At 38.1% G+C, this 21,592-nt stretch overlaps 1 long non-coding RNA gene across 3 annotated transcripts in view; it reads left to right on the top strand.

Moving 5' to 3' along the window:
* Positions 1–872: 872 nt before the first annotated feature.
* The window catches only part of LOC113458565 (uncharacterized), a 59,725-nt gene continuing 39,005 nt past the window's right edge, over positions 873–21,592 (top strand). Inside the window, exons 1-3 of one of the 3 annotated variants that reach the window (XR_003378928.2) lie at positions 873–1,112; positions 8,810–9,564; positions 9,666–9,789. This is a non-coding gene — a long non-coding RNA (uncharacterized LOC113458565). Of the gene's footprint in view, positions 1,113–8,809; positions 9,565–9,665; positions 9,790–12,914; positions 19,837–21,592 lie in introns of those variants that run through there. The other 2 variants (XR_003378929.2, XR_003378927.2) reach the window with 2 other exon arrangements.

Here is a 21,592-nt window from a genome sequence, read left to right as displayed (position 1 = left end):
AAGAAGATTGCAACACATTGATTCCTTATAGTTCTATCCCAAAACTGTGGATTCATCTCGAAAAAAAAAGTATGCAATTAATTTCCTAAGCATTTGCCCACAGCATTTTGCTGTTACATCACCACTTCTAAGGGAAAGAAAATCAGAAAAGAAGAAGTAGCAATGTCAACATACTCCGAACCTACTACAAAGATGATAGATAATACCGTCCCTTTAAGAAAGACTTAGAGGATGTGAAAATGAAGGATAGCATCTGGGAAAAAAAAATTCCAATTTAACCTGAATTCCTTGTTCTCATCCCCAGTAATGCATATTACTGACTGCTGTGAAAAGAGTGGTTTCCTGACCTCTAGCCTAGAAACAAGTACATTCTGCAATGTACTGTGCCCCCCACTCATATCACAGAACTGCAGAATCACCTGGGGTTCAGTGAGACCTCCAGGTGTCATCTCACCCAATAGCCCTGCTCAAGCATGGCCATCTCAGGCTGATTGTCCAAGACCATGTCTAGATGGCTTTGGAATATCTCCAAAGATTGACAGTCCACAATACCTCTGGACAACCTGTACCAGTGCCCAGTCAGCCTCAAAATAAAAATATTTGGTCAGATGGAACCTCTTGTATTTCATTTTGTACCCATTTTATGCCTCTGGTTCTACCACTGGGCATCACTGAAGAGAGCCTGCCTCTGTTTTCTTCACATCCTCCCTTAAGATTTTTATATAAATTTGCTATATATTACCTATATTTATAATAATATTATTTGCATTGTATTAAAATCATTATATAAATGTATTGTGCATTTATGTTCCTTTGAGCCTTCTCTTCTCTGGGCTGAACCATCCCGACTGTCCCAGGTTTTCATCATCAGAGAGACGCTGCAGTCCCTCCATCAGTCTCTCTGGAGATTGGATAATCTTCATTATGCTCCTGTCCCTCCTGAGACATGCACAGTCCTCCAGGTGTCCTCCCACCAGTGCTGAGGAGAGAGGAGGGAACATCTCCCTGGAGCTGCTGGCAATACTTTGCCTAAAAGGCATCTGAGGAGTCTTTCAGTGCTGCAAGGACACTCTGCTGGCTCGTGTTCACCTTGTGTCCACCAGGAACCTCAGGTATTTTTCTGCACAGCTGCTTTGTAGATGGGCAATCCCCAGCATATATTGGTGCATGAGGCTCCTCCCCAGATGCAGGATTTATTTTTTTCCCTTTGTTAAACTGCATGATGTTCCTGTCTGCCAATTTCTCCAGCTTGTATATGTGTGAGATGAATCCTTATCTTTTCCAGACAGCATCCTTAGGAGTATGCTGCAAGCTGCAAATTTTAATCAAAGCTTCTCTCTTTCACTCATATTTCAGACACTCAGTTATTTCATAACACAGCAGTGACTGGTCATATTTATAGATGAACTCTGAATAGAGCAGAGGCAAATTATGAATGGCCAAGTGCTCAGACAGCATGGCCATTGACCTACTTTTTATTATGGTGGTGTTTGTTCTCTTATTCAATGTCATGGAAGAACACTAATATTTAGTGTGAAAATCAAAGCCTGACAAGTTAAGGGCTTTTTAAACCCATCAAGTTTCCTGGCAATTGGTTGCTTATTCAAAACTTGTTTCCTATGTGTATAGGGAGTAGAAAAAGAATTCTGTTATGTCACTTTTCTGCAAATACAATGGATGCTAGTAATGAAGACCTATACTGAAAATGGTTAGCATCTACAAGGATAGCACTACGAGGATAGTATACAAGAAAAAACTTTTGTTGATTGGCCTAAGACCACAAATCACAAAATGATTTAGTTTGGATGAGAACTCAGGAGGTCATTGAGGATGTCCCTGCTTTCAGTAGGAGGTTGAACCAAAGACAGTTTTGGCTGTTTCATTAAACCTCAAACCCTTGAAGAGCAAGGCTCACATTCTTGTCCAGCTGAAGTTTGAATATCTCCAAGGATAAAGTTTCACAGCTTCTCTGGGTTGCTATCTCAGTGTTGAACATCATCATTGGGGGAGTTTTTTCTTACAAAAGCCAATTTTCCCATATTATACCTCATGTCCATTGCTTCCCTTTTTTCCCCACATTTACAAAAATTAAAGCTATGTTAGCTATGTTATAATGGTTACATAAAGTAAGCATCAGCCAGCTGTCTTGGCTATTACTTATCTGAAGAAATCTGGTGAAAAATGTCACTTTTCACCACTCAAATACTAATCTTGCATAAAAGTGGGATATAAATGTATATTCAGATGTTTTGCATTTTTCTTTTCTATATATATCCTACATAGCCACTTTTTAGAAATTAAAGGAATTTCTACAGTAAATATCAATTACTTGCCTTGAAGAATTCAACTTCTATAATTAAAAGCAATTGTCAATCTTAATGAATGTATCCATCATGTCCCAAAAAATAGTAACTTACTGAATTTCTTCATGGGCTTGACCAGTCCAATGACTCTGCACAGCAATTTCACTGAAATGAATTAAGACAGAATGGCAGACTATGATTTATTGCTCTGTTATTTATTTAGGTCTCTCAATTTTGTAGACATGTTTTTTGGATCATAAAAATATAACTCTGCTCCAACACTTTAAAAACTCACTTGACCTTCAAGTTTTTATATTTTGTTAACCAAATTTGATGCACTTTTTCTTCTCTTCTGGTGATGTTTTGTATCCAAGTCTCTACTTGTTCAGTTACAGACAAGGGGTTTGAATGAAGCAGGACCAACTAGGTTAGACAGATGGCCATTTAAGAGGCATTTTGAAAAACTTTTTAAAAAATAGGCAATGGCCTATATAAATAATTTTCCTCCCTGAAACATATTTTTAACATTAAAGAATAAATCTCAACTGTATTGAAGATCTCATGAAAGGAGTGAAAAAAATATTAGAAGCTATATTCTTAAAAACATGAGGTAACAGAAAATAAACAATGAGAGAAGAAAATTAGGTACAGTTTCTGAAAAGGAAAAGTAGAAGAGATCTGCTGTGGAGCAACACAGCCCAGTGGTCCCTACATAGCTGCTGGTAGCTGGAAGCAATTTGGTCGATTATGCAACCTCTCTGTAAATTGTTTTCCATCATGTTTTCATAGTGCATTTTCCATAAACTGGTCATGTCCTTTTGCTGCCTTCAGCTGATTTGTTTATCTTTCCTCCTTTGTTCATTTGAAGATGCAATAATGGATTCATAAGGAGATGTGGACTGAAGGTCTGTGACAAGAATGCTCATGTCTGTGAACCAGGAAACACTCAAGTGACTGACCAAGAAAATAAATCCCCCCACCCGCATTTCTGTGCAGCACAAGTTACTTGATGCATTTTTCTGATATTTGCATTTTCTGTGTGTCGGTGGATACTCACATCATCCTCCTGCAGAATTCAGACTTATTTATACAATGAGAGGAAAAGACAGATCACCAATTCCATATATATATTTTTTTGTCATTTACAGCCTTTTTTCATTTTAAAAAGATGTAAACTTTCACATGTAAAGCAAGTCTCATAGTTCCATAATTCATCTGTCTATAAACTTTATAGTTCCATAATTCATCTGTCTATAAACTTTATAAAAGGTCCTCTTTTAGATCTCTTATTTTAAGTAGACTTAGTTTAAAAGAAAAAGGAGAACATTAGCTGGGAGAAGGTCTCTGAAAACAGGATTTTTGTTGGTCTAGAAAAGTCATAAGTTACTATTTTCATGAACTTGAGATATTTAAGTGACACATTTTTATAGGGTGCCATTACCATCTCAAATCAATTCCTGATTTTTCTCATTAGGAATTCTTACTAGGCAAAAACTTCTGAAAAGAAGAACTGCTGTGTTCTAACCTCTTTTGTCACACTTATTTCCAAGGACAAATGGGCACTTAGCCATCCACTGGCTGTGAAAAACACTTAACAGAAAGATACCAAACTAATTTTCTTTCACAGAGAGCACTTCCTGCAGCCAATTTATTTTATTTTGCTGCCCATAATAATAATTATTCATTTTTAAACAATGTCTTTTTTAACAAGACCATTTGAGTAAGAAATGTTACACTGACTTGTTACATCACAGAAATAGATATCATGCCATAAAATAAAGATGGCAAAAAGCAGACAATCCCAAAATGCACACAACCATAATAAGACTACATACTTTATAGTTGAGAAAAGGTAATTGAAATGCAACATCCATGCCTTTTACTAATTACTCAAAATAACTTTGAGTATTGACATCACTAAGCATATACACAGGATCACATTAGCTATGGCTGGTTCAAGGCTTTAGCAGATATTTTATTTTCACCATTGTTTACAGAAAACTAATAATTCATTATGGTTGCCTTTTTTTCAGATTTAATGTCTCTTCTTACCTTAAAAGTCTTCCTCACTTAGACTGGAGGGCTCTGATCACCAGTTGGCAGGACAGTAAAGTCAGGGTGGTATTGCAGTGTCACAGGATATTCTAGGGGACTCTTGTTTCATATATTTATATAAATGGAGGCCAGCCCCCCTTTTCACAAACCTCAGTATGATGGAGACATCTTTTTGCCACCAATGGACATTTATCTTTCAGGACTTTGAACCTGAGTCCAAAAGAGAAGGAAATCTCTGATCCACTTCCTACAACTTCTACACAAAGGAGATTGAATTGAGACTTGGAGAACGCAATTAAACTACTATGAAGAAATCCAGTGAGATGATTTTGGTCCACAGGCTACAAAATTTGGAAACTTCATGCTGTAACACTGTGTTCAATTCCCATTTAACATACAAGATTATTATTCAAATATTTATCTACAATATAACAAGCATAAAATCTCTGCTTTTCTTCAGCACATTGAATACATACACTAGCTAATGAACTCAGCAGCATCTGCTGCAGTAGGTGTTATTTTGTTCATTTTATAGAGGGGAATCAAAATGTGTCATGGTCTTCCTCCTGAATTTTGTGTTACTCTGGCAACACAATGGGACTCCATTTGATTTAACCACCTGACTCAGCCAGGCTTGTGCCTTGTGGGTAGGATGCAAGACACAAGAGAAATTTGCTCACCAGAATGCAGGGGCTGAATCAGTCTCAAAACTGGAAATCTGTCTTTACTCTTTTGGGCTCAAGATTTCCCGATTAGGCCTCAAACCACATCGACTTTACTGTATTTACCTCCTGTGGATTTTAACCTAATAGGACAGTGGTAAGCTTTTGTAAAATGGTACTCAGCACCAGCCAGGACATGATTGTTTCCAGTCTAGTCTCTCTCCTTCCACAAAAAATGCACGAAAGCCCTAACATGAATGTGTGACATGCAGCTGGCCAATGAGCAATGGGACTGTCTGTTCTGAAAGAGTTAAACTCTCATGAATGAAACTTTCTCCTGTCTTCTTCCCGTTAAATCAGAAATGTTCTAGATGGGTAATGTGAAGGTTGGCTCTCACAATTAAAGGGATGAAATTACGTGTATGTTAAGACAGATTTGACTGGCAGAATTTGGGGGGGGGTATAAAAGATATAAAAGGTGGAACATCCATTCTGTGGATGAGCGCATGGTGATTTAGTTCCATGCTCGCAGCACTGTAATTTTAAGTTTCTTTGTTACATCTTAGTGTTGTCTTCCAAGAAACATCTGTGTTAATGAATTTCTATGAGACGTAAAAGTTTTGTTTCTACACCGTATTATTGTTACATGTGTAGGCACACTTAAAGCCCTAGTAACACTGTTGAAATTCATATTTTAAAGCCTGGATTTAGTCAAAACCTCATAAAACAAGTAACTTCACTTGACTGGTTCCTCTGCTAAACACTTTGCTGCTCACTACCTTTCTAGTGCCACGTATTTGAATTCTGAAGGGATTGTCATATGACAGCAGTGCCTACGAAGTCCCATATTCTCAAACACAGGACCAAGCTGCTGCTCCACAGAACCAAAAGCCATTAAAAATTTCTCCTTCAAGACACTTACAAATGGTAAAATACGCCAACCAGAATTTCCTCACTTCTTGTCCCCATTGGTCTAGGTCTGCTCATCCACACGTCTACTTACATTATGCATTCCTTAAGAGTGACATATTTGTGATTTGTGCCTGAGAAATGTGTTGCTTAAGGGACTCCAGAGCAAAACACTGTCACCTAGGCTTTTTGATAGTACAGTTATCATTATTAGAGCCAAGAAGAAAAGTTTGTTTCCACTCCTTCCGAGTCCTCTCAGGTGAACATCACCTCTTGCACTTGGTTTGCCTGCCATGGGGCCCATTTAATGCTCAGACACAGTCAGAGAATAGCCACTTCTCAAATCATGACTGGCACGGGACATTGAAAATTTTTTTCCCTTCTTTGTGTGGACTATGGAAGCTACCAAAGGAACAGGGCTTTTACAATTTACTCCCTTTCTGAAATTACTGAGATAACTTTTGCATGTGCTATGGTTTAACCCCTACCAGCAGCGAAGCCCAGGCAGCCACACATCTACTCTACCACCAGTCAGATCAGGGAGAAAATCAGAAAGGAAAAAGACAGTAAACTTATAGGTTGAGATAAAAAATGTTTAAGGGGAAAGAAAAAGCTGCTCACAGAAGCAAATCAAAACAAGGAATGAATTCCCTGCTTTCCATGGGCAGGCAGATGTTGCCATCTCCAGGACAGCAGACATCCATCACGTGTGATTTGGGAAGACAAATGTCATGACTCCAAATGCACCCCCCACTTCTTCTTTCTTCCCCTCACTTTATATCCTGAGCACAACGTGATATGGCACTGAACACCCCTTTGGTCTGTTTGGGTCAGCTGTCCTGGCTGTGTCTTCTCCCAACATCCCAAGCATTTCCAGTCTCCACACCAGCATGGCAGCATGAACATCAGAAGGGCCTTGGCTCTGTGTAAAGCCTGTTCTGTTGTCATCACTGTGTTCAGCGCAAATTCAAAACACAGTCCCACACCAGTCACTGTGCAGAAAATTGGCTACACCAGCCAAAACCAGCACTGCATGCTATCACCACAGCTACTTCTTACCATCTGAATGACTTGATTTCCCAAAATATCCATCCACCTTTTAATCTGAATTTAAAGCTTAACCTGTCACAAAAAAAGTAGAGGTTTGATATAATATTTTCAGCTTTTGAACTATTTCTAACAATTAATATAAATTTGAGGCAAAATAGAATAAGAACCTCCTTTCATGGAGATTGCCAAGGTTTTGCTTCCCTGTTCTTATTCTGTGTTGAAAGAACCACAAAAAATGCAATTGACAGTCTCTTTCTGCAGGGCACTTTACTGAGGAAAAGAAGCAGGGAAATTATTGCAATTAGTATTTCAAATCAGCATGCCAAAGTGGGTAGTCACACAAATAAACACAGAGACAGCAAGACATTTAGTCATGAACTCATATGTCAGTTTTACAAAAATTGTAGAGGAAATGGAGCTTCCTCATAAAATTGGGCTGAGTATTTATTATTATTATTAAAAAAAATATCCCACTGGATGGGAAATCTTTTGCTGTAAGTGCTATTACTGTTAATGAGAGAAATAAAAGACTTAATTTCATGCATATTTTATTTGAAATTCACTCCATCCATGAAATAATTTCACATAACAGTAGGTGGAATATAAACAGGCTAAACTGACATTATGTGCATGGTGAAGAAGACCAATAATCAAGAAGGTTTGTAAAAATAATACTTGAACAGTCCAATAGAAGTCTTCCTGTTCCAATTGAAGTGGAAACATGTAATCTAAACTGAGGCCGAGTCCTTATGATAAATATACACAACAGGTAGTGCAGTCCATTCTATTAATTTTGCAATGGCATTAAAACCAAGGGAACAGCTCTGCCCTCAGTGCTTGTGTGCAGCAAATCCTGCCTGCATGTCAAGAAAGATGTAACTGCAGCAGAACAAGGTTAATGCTTCCACATCAGACAGCTGTAGGAACCCACCAGTCTATTTCAGGAGTAGCTGACTCTTTTCTGAGCTGTAGTAACCCATCTGCCTATTTAAAGAGTACCTGACTCTATTCTCTGTAATGAGCAGGTGCAGTAAGAACAAAAAACCCACTTATTATCTGTGCCAGAAAGATGTTCCTGCAGATCTCATGTGAGCATGGTTCAGGCAACATCTGTGCTAAACCTGTAGATGCAATGTTTTGGGTTGCAGCCATGAAAGTCATATTCTGAATTGATTGTGAGGATCAGCTGTGGAAGAAAAGCTCATCCAACCTTGAGGATTGCAGTTCTAAAGAGGGTAGTGAATTATAACTCCCAGTTCAGAAATCTTAAAGGCAGATGATAGTGTAGTTTATCACCTGCCTCTTTATCTCTTTCCCCCTTTTCAACTTGCCTCTGCAGGGATGTACATGTAAAACATTTATAAATATTTTGAGATTCCTGATAACCTTGCTCTGACACTATCCTTTTTTTTAATATAAATGTCCTTGCCTCTAAAAATTGTTGCCTGAAGCTATGTGACTCAAAATGCTGGATACCAGTTCAAGCAAGCTTAAATTGCAAACAATATATATGTTCAGAGCTATTACCAAGCAGGCCCTTCACTTCTTTAGGATTTATTTTCTGCTCTGAAAGGGAGATCAGACAGACACAACAGACATGTTCAAGGTGCCTCCTAAACTTTGTGTCATTGCTATGAACTCTCTATTCCATTATAGCCATTTCTTCAGATCAGTAACTTTGCCTTCTTTCCTCAAGAACATGATGGATTGATTGCTATAGTTCACACAAAATGGAAATATAATCCATACCCACACTTTGTATGTCTTATTCCCAGAAGGTGTTTGAGTACTTATTAATGAGCCTTTCTATGCACTTTCTTCTGTGTCCAGGTAAAACACATCAGTCTAATGACAGAAGAGAGTTTAAAGGAGGACTTTGAAGAGAGAAAACCAGCAGACTGTTGCATGAAGAGAAAAGGCTGATAGAGCAGCAGTCATGCTGCACAGCCGTAGTGACTCAGTTGGTTAGGACATTTGCTAAAAGTATGCTAGGCTGCCCAAGAAAAGAAAATATAAAGATTTCTCCAAGAAAAAGGGGAAAAGGGGGGAAGGGAGAACTGAGCAATAATATCTGGTGTCAAGCTGAAGGAAAGAAATGTTAGAGTTGTTGCTGCTTTCAAAGATGGCAACTGAAAGATGGTGGAGAATTTCAGAGAAGTTACAAAAGGAGAAAAATTAATAAATGCATATTGATTTATTTTTTATTCAGCATTTAAGAGAGTTGTGCAGAGAGGAGAGTCAGGAAAGGGATAGGCATGAGAATATGGGTGAGAGGTGATTGACAAAGGTGTACAGATTGTTCAAAAAATTCAAACAGACTAAAGTTGGTTTATATCTGAGTACCCAATAATGTGAGTTTTGGAAGGAAGGAACAACTATTTCTCCTTTTGTAATCTTCACTAATATCCTGGAAATGCCACATGAGTGACTGGGAATCCATCTCTGCATGGAAAAAAAGTCAAAGGAACAAGTACTGGAGAAAAAAGAAGCTGAGAACAGAAGTTATGACTGTCCCAAGATGTGGTTTAGGATGGAGCACACACAGCAATAATTTGAGTAATATCAAAGAATTAAAATAGTAAAATGTAAGTTAGAAATATTATTCTATTCCTCATTAAATAGCTATTTCACAAGTCTAGAAATGAAAAGTGAGCATTACATCTTAATTCTGCTCTTCTCTTTACAGAGTCGAGCGATCACACAATTCGGGTTCCAAGCCAAGTGTCCTGCTCTCCATTCACAAAGTAAAGGCAGAACATGTGGCAGCCTGATTAATTTAGTTCTGTACGATTAAAATAAAGGCATTGAAGGTAAGCATGCATCCAACCATCTTGTACCATGTGATCAAACTGGCAACATAGTTTCAGATACTCAGGAATGTGGAATTTCCTTTTTTTTGTTGTTGTAGTTCTGGGAGCTTGTGTTAGGCTGGTTTCACTATGACTGTTCTAAAACAACTAATACAGATTTTACATTTTCCACTAATACTTAAAAACCTTAAAATCAGGTGTCACCTGTTAAAAAGTCCTTCTACTACCTCTGAGGTGAATGAGTGTGAATTTTAAAATGCCAGCTAAATTTATGTCTGATCAAATTATTACTTCAACATGTAAATCTTATATGGGATGGAAACTTAGATTACTTTGTATACAGATTTCCCAACTTATAATTATAATTGTGTGATTAGCAGGATAGAAGAAAACAGTAAATGATGCAAAGACAAAAGAAAATCAGAATAACTTCTCATTAATTGATGAGAAGCTCTTCATTATTGTTGCTACATCCAGAAGCAGCCTAATTTAGAAAATAACTATTTCAGAACAGTCTTTTCTGCGCAGCAGATTAGGTTTTGCAGGACCTCAAAGGAATTATGGTATTATCTCAGCATTCTGCTTACAATAAGTTTTTCAGTATAGAAATGATCAATGTATTGAAAAGAACAACAGAAGAACATGTGTCTGCTTTCCAATTAGTTACTGCAGAAGCTTATTAAGAAAAAAACCCCTGAAGGCATAAATGAGTTTGCTCACGTCTTTATGAACCTTTGGTGCTGATGAAAAAAAGAGGGAACATCTTACAAAGCTGTGAAACACAAGAATCAATATTTCTGTCTGACTTTAAGAAAAATAATAATTATAACAACTGAATTTACAAGTCAGAGAATTCCATTATGAAATTGGTGAAGGGCATGAAATGCTGTAACATTTTTTCAATTTATTCTTTTTTCAAAATGTAATTGTGTTTTTCAAGCAAATATGTGTGTTTCTGCCCAGACAAGTGTAATTCAGAAAAGGGGATTTATCAATATTTACTCCAAGTTTTCTTTTTCCAGTAGACAGAAAGCACCAGGAATAGAAAAATCATCACTCATATCACTTCCTAATTCAAAGAATGTTGTCCAAAACTTGATTTAACACCTGCTTAAAAATCTCAATAAGCTTTTGTTAAACTAAAAATCTAGTAATCTAAAAAATGGCATTTTAAGTTCTTCATCTCTAAGGACTCTGCTCATTCTCACACAGATGTGTGGGTTTATCAGTTTTTCCATTTTGCTGACCATACAGCCTATAGTACTCCCACCGATCCTTCCCAGTCTTCACTCAAGCCTTTCAGAGCTGACATTTGGCTGTGCACCACCTTTCCAAGCTGCAGAGCAGGTTTCCCTCTCAAAGAAAGGTGTGTGATGATCCATCTACCATGTCATGTCAAGCCAAATTATAGAATTCAGCCTATATCTTGATTTTCACAGACTCATTTTTAAAGATGCAGGACAGTAAAGGTGCATGAGTACATTGACCACAGAGCACCTATGAAGGAAGAAGGAAAGGGCCAGACTGGGAGGAGTCATCTTTGGCTTTTGTAATTTCTCCCACTAATGTTTGCTTATAAGCCTTTTTTTGATATAATAGTTCTTCTATTTGTTGCTACTAAGGTCTCTACACCACACTTTAAGATTAAGAGAACTTGTTATGAGGACCTTAAAATTTTTCCTTTATCAGCAAGACCAACATTACCTCAGAAGCCATTGATAAAAGCTAGCGCTACCTGGTGCTCCTCCATCAAACACTTCCTGATCTGCCCACTTGGCAGTCCTTGGTACTCCAGTTCTTGAGGCAGATGAAATTTGATGATAATTTGGTGATTGGACTAGAACATATGTTTCTTTGTATATTTTTACAATGGACACTAATTCCACGGCAAGAATATGAGGTGTCTCTGTCCCAGGCAGAATGAGCCAAGGGTTTACCTTAAACTTGAACTGAATGAGTATGTCTGAAAAGCCTCCTGTTTCATAAAATGGAGGCCCAGTCAGACCTTTTAAATCTTTTCTAAAGATGAATTTGTAGTCACAGGCTTTGAAAGAAATAAATATCATCCAGCCTTTTTCACTTGTAGCTGTAAAATCAGGAAGGATGTGTTTGACCTGAATTTTCACCCATAGCTGAAGGGTGGGTCAGAGATTAAATGTAGCTCTGCCCCAACACTGACCTTTTATCAAACCCTGCCATGTAGGTACCACACAGCAGCAAATTTTCTGGGCTCACATGGTGGTTACTGACACTTAGTCAGGGCAGTCAATGAAGCTGACAAAGTGGTTTATCTGATCAGCACAGATGTCTAATGATTAAATGAATACAGCCCTAATTCCCCCTGACTTTCTTAAATACATCTTCATTAGCTCAAACCAGAATTTTAAGTTGTTAATTGCTTAGATATGAAAGCCACTCTGGAAATCATAAAACTTGCTTCCTGTTGAGCTGTCACCCAATGTGCCAAATACTCATACACAAGAAGCAATTTAGGCACATTGAGAGCAGTTGATCAAAGGAGGGAGTGAAATGTTGATTATTTAGGGGCAAAGGCTCCCTCAGAGACACACTCACAGTTGTGCTGGTTGTTCCTCTGGCCATGCTGTGGGCTCTTTGTGTGTGGTGGTACCAGTCATTGGTTTCTCTGGGTCTGGATTGAAGGCACCTGAGGCAGTAATTTATGTTTGGACTCAGGTGTTTATTATTTCTTATGAATAAAACAGTCTCACTACTGTGAGTTTGGCAGCTTTTCAGTAGAAGGCACAAAATGGCCAACAATCTCTTGTTTACAAGGTTTTTTAAGGCTAAACTAATGTCACCATTAGGTTGGACATGACATACACATGATCAGGGTCTAAGAAGAAAAAAGTTTTTTATTCTGTGTGTTTTCCAGCTTATATACTCTTAACAAAACGTGATCTTAAGTCATCAACTACATCACAATAACTTATTATATTCATTGATGCAAAGCAATTAACGTCAATATAATTAGCGAAAGTTTTACAGAAATTTAATAAGGCACATATACACATCTACTTATGCATGTAGTCTAGTTTACAAAAATCTTCACGTATCTTTTCTAATCTGTTTCCATGCTGACGGCCATGTCTTCTTCTTTGCTATAGATACACTGGAAAATCAATTGTTTCTCTTCTATAACTCAGCTTTGCTTGCAAGCCAGCTGTCAAGCCCCTCTATAAACTATCCAATTAAGAACTGACACCTAGATTATGTTCCCTTTTAACCCAATAACTGATCCCAAAGAGCCCACAATGGGGACTTTTCTCCCCAATTACAAAATGCCACCCAAACCCATGAAGAAAAAGGAAGAAGAAACATGAATAAGAAACCCAGGACAACACCCTGTGCCCTCCATCTTGCTTCCATCCACAGCACTTGTGGAGTGAGGGTTCTCAACGACATTATATTCCAGGGTGGGCAGCAAGAGAGACCTTGTGGCAGCCCTGGGGCTCACTCCTGCGCAGGCTGTGGGCACCAGCATGGTTCCTTCTGGAAGCTTCTGTCTCACCAGGCCCAGCCCTTCTGGGGCAGCTGTGCATTCCTACCCTTCCTGGGAACAGCAAATCTCTCAGGGCCTGAGGCTTCATCTCTTCAAAGAATGTAAAACCCACTGGAGCACTTGAATATACCTTTGAAGCTATTTTATTGACAAAACTCAATTTTTTCACTTTAAATTATTTTCAAGACCATGTCTTTCGCAGTGAAATTTAAGGTTCTTACTCAACAAAAACCAAGATTAAGACATGATTATTTGAACACATTCCAGCTACCAATTTAAGTTTTTTAAGAACATGGAAATACAGTTGTGAGAAGAGAAACATCTGGAAATAATGAGTATTATCTGCTTGATCAGCAAGGACTCTGAACTGACCAATGCATAAGAAATGTTAATGCAGCAAGAAGCAATCATATGCTAATTAAATGTCTTATTCTTCTTAAGATATGAATTCTGCTATGTATCTCTGTTTTATTTAAAGTCACAGAAAGCTTTAGGTTGGAAGGGATCTTTAATCTGCTCCAACCTACCTGCTATGAACAAAATTTCTGTATAAATAAGTGCAAGCAACACAGATTTCAAAGTTAAATATTGACTTCAGTGTCAAGTATCACTCACCAGAGCTACCAAAAAGAATCCAGTTTCATTAAACCTGTTGCATATACTTATTGCTTTCTGTGCTCTTGTTAATCAATTTGTTGCTTCTTAATACTGAGTAAACACTTGAATTATTCAAATATTTTTAGCACATAGTTTATTTTTATGTACCCAAAAGCCAGCCAAATTGTATTTTTCAACATCTGCTTGGAGCCTTGAGGATTTCAATAATTTCTTGCTGCCTTGCCTGTAACATCAAACACCTGGGTTTACTGTATGTTTTATTTATCATTAGATTATTTGATGGATATTATCTATACTATTTATATATGACAAAAAAAATCCAAAGACTTCAGAATTGTACATCCCTACATTTAGGGTATTTTGAGGATAATATTCCCTTGTGCTTTTCAAGTAATTTATTTATTCAAAGCTTAGGTGAACAAGATTCTTCCTGGTAAATGCACTCATTATTTTAGAACAACTTCCAAATAATAAAAATTATGCTTAACTTACATTGCTCTAAATTTCAATGAAATATTCTCTTTGGTCTGTTCAAGTATTCAATAAAATTTTACAGATAAAAATTAATGCAGAATGTGTCTCTGTAGTTCAAAGTGGTAAAAACCAGCATAAGATTACAACTATAAAATGAAGAAAAAGCATGTGTGAATGGCCATTTAAGTGTCTGAGAGTCTGTCCATTTCCAGACTTCTTTTGTCCTCCACCCAGCAGGCCCTAATGTATTAACACCAAAACTCATTAATGGATTCCCTGACAGGTCTGGGTTTTGGTGCTGAAAACTTTTAACACAGCACAGCCCTGCCCTTCTCTTCCACTGGGGAGTCCTTTTTAGGGGATGTGAAGTGAAAAAATTGTGTGCTGTCTCCCCAAATATCTTAAATCATGAGGTTTTTTTGTTTTCTGGGGGAAATGAAGGATTGAATTCTGAAGTATATTCCTATGTCTTGCCCTGGGAAATGCAATACCAGACTGGAAACAAATAAGGACTTAAGACTGCAGGTTTTGACACAGCTCTGTCTATTATAGATTCTCTGCAGAAAAAGAGTAGGGAAAAAAAGGAAAAGAGAATGTTTTTGCCAACTCTTGATATTTTATTGCTATAGTTACAACATGTGTTGTGTTATTTTTTGGTACTTTAATAGAATTATTAACAGTCATTAAAAAAAATAAACTCTTGCCTTCCTGATTGTGGGAAGATCTTGAAAATATGATCAAAATAATTATCTCAAGATTCAATATTTTGAAAAAATGTAAAAAATGAAAATTTCTTGTACATTTAAAAATTCTTTTGATTATAAGAGTCTTGTTCAGGGTTGAGAAATGGTTGTACTGGCAATGGCAGGATGAATGGGATTCCTCAGCTGCAAGTAGAACCAGCTGAAGAAATCAAGCTTAAAGTGATTCCCATAAGGCATAAATAGAAAAAGGAAATTTGGCTTATCTGTGCTTTTTCCAAGACATTGGCAGAATCAATCACCTGTCCTTCCCTGTTAATCAACAGTGGAAATAAACTGACTTTTCTATTGCAAAGTAAAGCATGTGAGCAGTAACTGTGGCAGACCAACAGCTAAACTGGCATAATTTTAAAAAATAAACTGGCCATTTTAAAAAATAAACACATGACAAACTGAAGCATGTCCTTCACCTGTTTATCCTGTGGTGTTACTGGAAAAGCTTTCTGCATCACTTTTACCAGTGAAGATTCTAAAATCACTGCTTCATTCTGAAATCAGTCTGCTGGGTGATTTCTATATTTTTCATTGAGTATAAAAGGGCAGCCATATTCAGAAACAAACTGAAAAGTTTTTCTGGGGAAGCCTATTTTGAAAGCTATAGAAAGCATGGAGCCTAACTTTAACATTAATGTTATCCATGGGTATAGCAAGTTCCTTGAGCATTTTACTCCACTGAGGCACTGAAGCCTCACAAAAATAGAACCCAGTCCCAGGTGTTATATTGAGAATTGCTCCGGTGCAGAAAGTCTGCGGAGGGTGTATGATTACAAATCTGACACTACTTAAGGATGTTGCCACATTTGGCTGTCAGCTCCACCTCCTTTTCTCCTCACCTCAACAGTGCCATTTTGGAAAGCAGCCCTCATGTTCTAGGAGCCAGCCTACATTCAGGAGCACTCAGGCTGCTTCCCAGGAACTGCATGGCCTGAGAGAAACTGGCAAAGGGAGTGCTCAGCACTGCTTGCTTCTGCCAGCCCAGTGATAGCTAGACCAGCAGCAAGAGGAGGAATCAGCTGAAATCGTGATGGGTATTTGTAAATGTAAGGAGGTTGGAGGGATGAGGTTACAGACAGGGATTCCCGCTTTCTCCTGCAATGTTGTGGATGACTCAACCATTTCCTTTAAAAAACCCTACTTGTCTATCTCTCAGTAGCTTTGTTAGTACTAAGTAACAAAGTAGTAGGAATTAATTTTACTTTGCTTTGTGATATGGAAAACCAAAGTAAAATTAAATAGATTGGAGCTACATTTACCTAAATCTTGATAGACAACTCCTCTAAACTTATAGACATATGTGAAGTTAGCTTCAAAACCCACATCAACAACATCCTGGTTGTGTACAAGCTGCCTGTGAGGAGCAGAAGATTACAGCAACCCCACTGTTTCTGGTTTGCTAAACATAAAGTTTACCTATTCTAGGTCCCACAGGCTGCAGTCACCTATGTTGCAGTGGCACAGCTCCAGTATGTAAAATTATTAATCATTTTCAAGGTTTAATTTGCCAGACAGATGCAGTTATTCATTTTCACAACTTCTGTTTTGATTAATTACTATGAAGAGGTATTCACTTGGCAGTATTTCTCAGACCATGGCTACTTTATTGGATGTATTTTCATTGATTTACTTGGAAGATTGATGTCTGCACAGCAAAATTCGCAGCTCACCTCCAGTGCTGTCTGAACTAATGGTATATTTTAAAATAGGAATATTTCTAAACAAGATGGGGAACAAAGATATGGCCAATGCCTTTGGTTATCAACACTGTTAATTTTTGAATTCTGTACACTGTGTGACTTCATTAATAGCTATCTGTGGACTCGTGAAGGATGGCAGAGATTTGTGGAACCCTCCTAGTCCTTGTAGTGTATGATTTTGAGGAGGTTGACATTTGAATGGCTGTTGGAGAGCAAAGACAAGGAAGTTTGGATCTTCACTGAGGCTACATGTTCACATGGTGGCTGTCATGGCTTAACACCAGCTGACAGCTGAGCCCCAGGCAGCTCCTTGTTCAAACACCACCATGGAAGGGCAAGGAGAACAGGAAGAGTAAAAGTGAGAAAACTCATGAGTTCGTATAAAGGCAGTTTATTAGGAGAGCAAAAGCTCAGCACACGAGCAAAGCAAACCAAGGAGTTAATTCATCACTTCCCATGGGCAGGCAGGTGTTCAGCCATCTCCAGGACAGCAGGGCCCCACCATGTGTAACTGTGACCTGGGAAGACAAATGCCATCACCCTGAATGTCCCTGTCTCCCTTCTTCTCCAGCTTTATATGCTGACCATGGCACCATGTGCTGTGGGATGTCCCATGTGCTGTGTCCCCTCCCAACTCTTGTTCCTCCACAGCTCCTCACTGGTGGGGTGAGGAGCAGGAGAGGCCTTGGCTCTGTGCAAGTTCTGCTCAGCAGTAACAAAAGCATCCCTGTGTTATCAATACTTTCCAGCACAAATCCAAAGCAGAGCTTCATACCAGTTACTATGGAGAAAATTAAATACAAGCCAGCCAAAACCAGAACAATGATCTACTGAAGTTTTCATTGTGTAAACTTCAGCTATTGTACCAGAATCTTTGTTTTAGGGAACAAATCAAATCTTATATGCAAAGTTGAGTATTCATTGTTGGCTTAATTAAAGTCTGAAAATCTAATAAAAGTAAATACTTGCTATTTTTGCAGTGTTAAAAGTCACAGACCTAATTACATATTTAATACAGGAAAATGTTAATAAATTAACATTAAGATTATTATATACGTTTTTCTAATACTTCTATGAAGTTTCGCTCAACTTTTTTTTTGAACCTCTGGGTCTTAAAGCAAATGGCAGCAGTTTTTCTTGAGAAAAAGGAAAGCAGGGTAGGTTGCTTAAACTCCTCAGCACCCAAAATTCAGAGGACTGCAATGCAGATGCTGAGAGTTTCTTTATTCTCTTCCTTAGGTTCAATTCAGGTAATTTTTGTACTTTGAATATACTCTGCACCCTATCTTTCTTTATTGGTCTACAGTTCTACATTTCACCTAACTTTATATTGAATATTTAAATTTTATTGGATATTTGATCCTTTTTAATTTTATTATGTTTAAAGCTTTTCTTACCCAGCTCTTGAAGTCACATTCCTTTTACAGTCTGGAACAGAACATTGCTGAGCTTTTTATAACTGTAGAGCCTCTGGTATAATCCATTCCTTATACTTTCAAAGCCTGTGATATCTCTTCACACTTGCACTCTGCACCACATCATTATTCTTGAGTCATAGATTGTTCCTTCTAAAGAGATTAAGTATTTGTTAACACAACCTGTCACTTAAAGATAATATATCCAAATTATTTTAGCAATAAGCTTTACACCCCACACTTGTACAAAGCAAAGAAAAAGGACTAGTTAGGTGCAGTGCTCCCCAGGCAGCTGCTGAAAGCTAAACCTGAGCTCAAGGCACAGTCTAGACACAACCAGACGCACACGCCTGACAAGCCCCAGTACAGAGACCTTGCAGCATTAGTTTGAAGCCTGTCATCTTTTTATTAGCAGTGACAGATCTAGAGGTACTTGGTCACACACTATTGTGAAGTTTCCCCATTAATTTCTAGAGCTAGAGGTGCCTCAGCAGAGCTCCCAGAGCTGTTTCAGTGTGAAGGAGATGAAACCTACAGTGCTGCAGCTTCAACTTACCAAAACCTCACCTGCTACCTGGTACAACTCTCTGAACATGAATTTCCATGTGCAGGAAGGCAGTGGCTCCAGCACCCCTGTCTGCACTGTATAAGCTCTATCACTCCTCTTACCCTTTTAGACAAGAGCCTGTTGCTTTTTTCTGTTCACTGCCAGGCACATAAGAGCAGCAGTGGTGGGCCTGGCAGTGTTGGGTTAATGGTTGGGCTCAGTGGTCTGGGACATCCTTTTCAACCTCTGTGATTTAATGAGTCTGTGAGAAATATAATGTATTGGGAAGAGAAGGGAGAGATCTACATCTTCAGTGGGCTCCAGGCTCCCAAATCTGTTAGTGTCTCTAGCTGAGTTGGCATTCTTCACCTACATGCTGTCTATACTGAGCAGGTGAGTCTGCAGGCATGTCCCTGGTGGTCCTCTTGGGCCTGGGTCCAGGGCATCCTCAGAGGAGTGGGATTTGAAGAAATATTCTCTTTCTGCATGTGCTTACACACTCCTGGGTGTACTCACTGGATGGATAAAGACAACAGTGTAAAAGCTGTGATGAGCATGACCCTCAAGGTAATGAAGACAGTTTCTGGGCTGTGAAGTTCTGCAGTGAAACAGGGACACAATATTTAGTGGCACTGTGGTGCTGTGACAGCAGCACAAACCACATAAGCAGGTAACAAAATGTTCTTTCTGCAGCCAGTACTGCTGCACATGACCTGGATGGTTCATTGTGCTAAAAAAACATAGCCCTGGAAAGGTTACAGAAAATTTTGCTGTGACTAAATTCTTATCCTGCTGACCAATGATATATCTGGCTGAAATAAGTGTTTAATTTGGGTCCTGGAGAGAAATTTCTTTGTTGTTATTAAAACAAGTAAAGCCTCTCTATATAAGAGGAAGAAAAGAGAAGCTTCATGGCCTCTTTTGCCTTCACTTCCAGGTGGTTACTGTTGCAAGTTAAAATATATTTTTGAATAAAACTTTTTTTTAAATGACTACTCTTTTAGTCACTGAATTTTTAAACTGTTCAAAAATTTGCTACAAATGTGTAGGAGTTGAATTATATTTTCTCATTAAAAATTTGTTCTGTGAGCTCCAGTGTGCTTTGTTTATCACTTATGCTCCTGAGTTTTTGATTCTGAACATGAAAGCCACAGAAAACAATTTACTCCTTTTTTCCTTATGTCTTCATATTTTAAAAGGCCAATTATATTTGTCATTATCACTTGGACAAAATTTAATGTACCTGTACCTTGTAAATCTACTTTATATCTGAGGATTTGCAATAAACTGTAATTGAATTCACATCTCCTGGCATCTCTTAATTACCTTTCCTGTTCTTAGTATTACAATGAAGTAAGATGCTGGTAAGGGGATGCAGAATGCAGCAAAGTGACAGGTGCCTCCTGTGGCACAGATATTTCAGGCAGTTTTCTTAATTCAGAGCTCAGTAGCTGTGGCTGCTGTAACACAATCCAAGCATATCCAGTTTTTCCAAGACTTCTGCTGAGTTTGACTCTCCAGGTGGTCACTGAGTTTCTGTGGGAGAATGCACCTGGCTGATGGATTTCAGGGTTTCCAGAGGGAACAAATTTAATATAGAAGCTAAGACAGGTTCAGTGATAAACTGATTGACAAGGGCTCCCAGGGTCAGCCTTGCCCAGGAGGCACTGGTGACTTCAACCTAACACAAATGTCCATTTAAGGAACCAAAGGTTCTCAGAGACAAGGTAAAACATGACAGGTAATTGTCACAGCTTTTATACCACCATTTTCATGTACAGGACAAAAACTGGTGTGTCTGATTTACATTTCTCCAGCAAGGATAACTACATCATTGTACAAACTGAAGTATCACACTTCACAGTATAAGAAAAGGGAAGGGAGGAATTTTGCTAGTAACTAGATGGGACTCATGGGCTGTAACAAAACTAATAGCAACTACAAACTCATTTTTTACTGTTTTAATATAAGTTGCATGGTCAATTAAGTAAAAAATTCCAGTCTAAAAATTTTCACACAAAATTTAAGACGTGAAGAGGAAGGAAAAGTGAAGGTAGTTGCCAGTTCTTCATACAGCATCTGTACTAAGCTCCTGTATTTATTGTCCTATATCCTTTCCAGCATTGTGGTTTATCTACTGTCATCTCTCATTTTATTTGAACATTAAGCCCATTGAAAAAATCACAGCATATTTTTGTCTTCATGACACCACTGCCAGTTTATACATGAACCCTTTCCTCTTCTCAAAAGCTTTATAATTTAAAAAGACAAAAGCAGTAGCAGGTGATGAATATTCATGTAATTTCTCCTAGTTTATTTTTAGCTTTTCTCTTGCACCCATTCAGAGTAATGGTAACAGTTAAAAATCCCTCCTCTTTACCACTCCTGCACATATTTCTCATATGAGCTTCAAGTTTCAATTCCTGTAAATAGCTCAGTGTTCATATTTTCCTGTCAACTCTCCCTGCCCCTACCACTAGAGACCAAGCTGAATTTAATGACTTAATTTCCCAACATTTTCAACATCAAGGCTTTTATAGGCAAAATTAAACCAAAAAAATTTGCAAAAGGCTATGGGGCTATTTCATGCTTCTGCGTGGCTCAGGAAAAGAAAAAAAATACACCCAGAAACCTCTGTTTATTCCTTATTCCATAGCCTGTGTGTCAGGCTAAAATAGGTATGTTAGTTATACATCTATGTCACTCCATCTACATACTAGTATCTCTTACCACTCTACCTTCTTTCAGATGTAAATGTAGGTGTGCAAAGAAGT

The sequence above is a fragment of the Zonotrichia albicollis genome, chromosome 1 (assembly GCF_047830755.1).
Source record: "Zonotrichia albicollis isolate bZonAlb1 chromosome 1, bZonAlb1.hap1, whole genome shotgun sequence".
Taxonomy (NCBI): domain Eukaryota; kingdom Metazoa; phylum Chordata; class Aves; order Passeriformes; family Passerellidae; genus Zonotrichia; species Zonotrichia albicollis.
Note: the sequence above shows the minus strand (reverse complement) of the source record. Positions and strands in the feature narration are given on the sequence as shown.